The sequence below is a fragment of the Odocoileus virginianus genome, unplaced genomic scaffold (assembly GCF_023699985.2).
Source record: "Odocoileus virginianus isolate 20LAN1187 ecotype Illinois unplaced genomic scaffold, Ovbor_1.2 Unplaced_Contig_5, whole genome shotgun sequence".
Lineage (NCBI taxonomy): Eukaryota > Metazoa > Chordata > Mammalia > Artiodactyla > Cervidae > Odocoileus > Odocoileus virginianus.
This window is the reverse complement of record NW_027224322.1, coordinates 16,624-21,029: the sequence shown is the minus strand read 5'-3', so window position 1 is coordinate 21,029 and position 4,406 is coordinate 16,624. Positions and strand designations below refer to the sequence as shown.

The window sequence follows — 4,406 nt, the reverse complement described above, 5'->3', positions numbered from 1 at the left end:
ATATGCCTTTTTGGTATGAGGCTTATTCTGAGCTGATTGAGAGACGGCAGACATACACTTCCCAGGTGGCTCAGTGGTAAAGAATCCACCTGCCAATGCAGGAGATGCAAGAGACACAGGTTCGATCCCTGGGTCAGGAAGATCCCCTGGAGGAGGAAATGGCAACCCACTCCAGTATTCTTGCCTGGAGAATCCCATGGACAGAGGAGCCTGGTGGGCTACAGTTCATGGGGTCTCAAAGAGTCAGACTGAGCGCGCGTGCACACAAACCCAGGAAAAGCCCAGCAAGCAGAGTAGGAGTTGCCCTCCTCCTTTCTTAAAATACTTGGATCGCTCAGTTTTTTAAATATTTATTTTTATTTATTTGGCTGCACCAGGCCTTAGTTGCAGCATGTGGGATCTTCAGTTGCGGCGTGTAAACTCTTAGCTGTCTCGTATGGGATCTAGTTCCCTGACCAGGGATTGAACCTGGGCCCCTGCATTGGGAGCACAGAGTCTTAGCCACTGGACCACCAGGGAAGTCCCAAATTTGCCCTTTGGTAAGAGAAATTTGCACATCTTAAGGGTGTCTCCATGTATAAAGGGGGTCTCCCTCTCTGCACCACGAATAGAAGACGGCTGTAAATCACAAGAAACCCTTATCAGTCGTGAAGGCACCATTTAGATCCGCAAGCAAACCTCACCCCTGTTTACTTGCTAAAATCCCACGACTGAATCCCCACCTTTCTGTTTTGTCATTAGTTAAGATGGGATTTGGAACTTCCCAGGTGGCACTAGTGGTAAAGAACCTGCCTGTCAATGCAGGAGACATAAGAGATGCGGATTCGATCCCTGGGTCAGGAAGATCCCCTGGAGGAGGGCACCGGCCCACTCCAGTGTTCTTGTCTAGAGAATCCCCATGGACAGAGGAGCCTGACAGGCTACAGTCCATGGGATCAGGAGTCGGACACGACTGAGAAACTAAGCAGCACAGCACAAATATGTTACTAAACTTCAGTTTGCCTTTCTCCTGTTACTCTTTTATTTCAGAGATCTCAGCCAAGAACTGGGAAGGAACCATCTGTCTCTCTCCAGGGAGCCCCCCATCCTGTTACACTGAGAAGGGGACTCAGGCTCCTTGCTCAGCCCCAGACCTTAGCTGCTGACCAAAGCCGCTGTCTGTCCTGACAGGACAGAGATGAGAGGCCCGCTCCCGGGAGGAGGGCCTGTGGCCTTGAGGAGGAGGAGGATGTGGGAGGCAGGGACAGGGCTGAGGTTGGGCCGGGGCCAGTCCCGGAAGGACGGACGGACAGCTTCCAGAACAAGCCCAGATAAGGGGACAAAGACACGTCTGTGCGCGGCTGAGAGCGAGCAAAGACGAGACCGACAGGGCCACCATGCACAGGTCTGCTCGTGTGAGTATGAGTGTATATATGTTTGTGTGTGTGTTCGTGTCAAGTACATCCCTAACTCTCCGCTTCCCAGTCTAGAGCAAGACCTTGCTTTTGTCTGATGGTTGATAATTGTATTGTAGGGAAAACCATCCATTCAGATTACTGCAGCATATTCCATATTCGAATGATTTCAGTTTCTAAAGGAAATGGGGCGCCTATTCACTCACTGATTCATTCATTCACGTGGCGCTTTCATTCTGCCTTGCTTCAGATGAAAAGCCTGACTTTGTTTTTGTGGTTTTCATTCACCCGCTGGTCACTCGCTCACTCACCAGTTCAGTGAGTGTTTCCTGAGTGTCCTGCGGGAACAAGGTGAGTGGGCCTCCTCCACCCTTTGAAAGTGTCTGGGGTGAAGTTTTTTCTGGTGTCCTCGAGACACCCTGTCTCACGTTCGATCACAGCGCTTCCTGCGCTTGTTGCGGCTTCCCAGTTTCCATTCTTGCTGCAAAGAATCTCCCCGCAGACTTGCCCCACCCTGTTCAGGTCCTGGGAAGACGACTTGCACTCTGCTGTGTTTGGGGAGGGCCACTGTGTGCTCAGGCCACAGGACTTAGGGAGAAGGGTCCCCCACAGCACACCCGGAGAAGGGAGATGGGGTCAGATCAGACACCTGTCGTCACCAGCGTGGCCTTCCAGGCTGGTGGCTCTTCAGTGCACCAGCTACACGTCTCTGGGTGGGCGAGGGTGGACGCTGCGTGTTTGTGATGATTCTGAGTGTCTTTCATACTCTCGGGGGCTGACCCGTATACTCTTATTGTGCAGCTGACACGAATCGTTTAATGTTTATATTGGTACTGAATTTGTGACGTTTTCTTTGGCATTCCTCATCCTGCAGTAAGCTCCCCGAGGGCACTTCTAGACGCCCTTGTAGGTCTTGGCACAGTTATGGGGACACGGGATGAGTTGTGATAGGAGCCGAATGGAGAAAAAGTTTTGAGATCTATTATGTAAGAGAAAAGCTGTGTCCGCTGCATCTCGTGCTGGTCAGCCTGCTCTCAGGAGTCAGTCTGGCTCTGGGAGGAAATGTGGGTGGGACACGGACACAGCATCCAGAAGGGCTACTGGGAGGCCTGGCACTGTGGGGGAGCCGAGCAGACTGTGGGCGCGGCGAGGGCCGGGGCAGGCGTGGGTGCAGGTCACAGGGCAAGCGGAGGAAGGGGTTTCTCGGGGTCAGGCAGAGGGAGGCTGGGGCGCCGTGGCAGAAGCAGAGACCCTCAGATGAACCTCCCGCCAAAGAGACCCCTGAGGAGGGGCTGGCCTCAAGCTGGGTGGGTTTCCCCCATGTCCATTTCCTGGACCACTAATTCCAGGACATGCTAACAGGCAGTCCGTGAAAAATGTGTCTGGGCTCCAGCAAATGGGGGACGTGCTGGTTTCAATGTGGGGGCTCCTGTGTACCAACATGCCTTGACTCTCCAAGAAGGGATCACAAGGAACCATCACTTCAGACCCATCTGACCTCAGATCTTGTCCTGGAAACACATCACACATCTAGAATCCACAGAGCCCACTTTGGGGATAACAGAGAACAGCGTGTCTGATAAGACCGAGGCCACGGGCCCTTCCGGCTCTGAGATTGCAGCAGGGAGGTTCATCCACTGCGCTGGGTGCTTTGCAAGGCTGCCCTGTCCGCTGGGTGACTCATAGCAACGGCAATTTACTCCTCACTGTCCCGGTGGCTGGGAAGGCAAGATCATGGGCAGTTTCAGGGTCTGGTGGTCTGCTTCCCGGTTCACCGTGTGCTCTCAGGGTCGAGGCAATGGGAGATCTCTCTTCAGTACCTTTTACAAGAACCAGAATCCTATTCGTGAGAACGCTGCCCTCATCCCCTATTCTCTTCCCAAAGACCCCACTCCTAAAACTATCACATTGAGGATTAGATTTCAACATGTGAATTTTGGGGGAGTACAAATATTTTAAAAAGTTAAGATTATGGCATCCAGTCCCATCACTTCATGGCAAATAGAAGGGGAAAAGGTGGAAGCAGTGACAGATTTTATTTTCTTGGGCTCCAAAATCACTGCAGATGGTGACTGCAGCCATGAAATTAAAAGACACTTGTTCCTTGGAAGGAAAGCTATGACAAACCTAGACAGCATATTAAAAAGCAGAGACATCACTTTGCTGACAAAGGTCCATATAGTCAAAGCTATGATTTTTCCAGTAGTCATGTATGGATGTGAGAGTTGGACCATAAAGAAGACTGAACACTGAAGAATTGATGCTTTTAAACTGTGGTGTTGGAGAAGACTCTTGAGAGTCCCTTGGACTGCAAGAGATCAAACCAGTCAATCCTAAAGGAAATCAGTCCTGAATATTCATTGGAAGGACTGATGCTGAAGCTGAAGGTCCAATACTTTGGCCACTTGATGTGAAGCAATGAATCCTTGGAAAAGACCCTGATGCTGAGAAAGATTGAAGGCAGGAGGAGAAGGGGACGACAGAGGATGAGATGGCTGGATGGCATCACCGACACGATAGACGTGAGCTTGGGAAAACTCTGGGAGACGGTGAAGGACGGGGAAGCCTGGTGTGTGTAGCCCTTGGGGTTGCAAAGAGTCGGACAGGAATGAGCAACTGAACAACAACAAGAAGCATTCAATCCATCAGAGTGGCTTTCTGAACAATCTGGAATCAGGATGCATTTTAGGTACATCTACCCTGAGGTGCTGAAACAATACAAGACAGATTGGCTGATGAGCTCTGGAGTCTGTAGGCAGCTTAATGATAATTATTAAAGTAACAGGCATCGCTCTGCAGGGTACCTGCACAGCTCAGGAGGCGCCCTTCTGCTCAGAGCTTCCTCTTTCCACCATGTTTGTCATGGTCCCCCCATCTCTCCCCACCTCCTCCAGCTTCCTCAGCAGCTGACAGGCCGTGGGTGACCGTATGGGGAGCCAGGCTGGGGCAGGGGAGGGACTGATGGTGGGGCAGGGCTGCCCCCTTGTCAGTCCCAGAGCCATGGGCTGCTGT

The 4,406-nt window shown here is 51.7% G+C and overlaps 1 non-coding gene across 1 annotated transcript; it reads right to left on the bottom strand.

Annotated features, from left to right (window-relative positions):
* Positions 1-447: 447 nt before the first annotated feature.
* Positions 448-519, bottom strand: TRNAG-CCC (transfer RNA glycine (anticodon CCC)). The gene has a single exon. It is a non-coding gene; the product is annotated as a tRNA-Gly (tRNA).
* Positions 520-4,406: the final 3,887 nt, after the last annotated feature.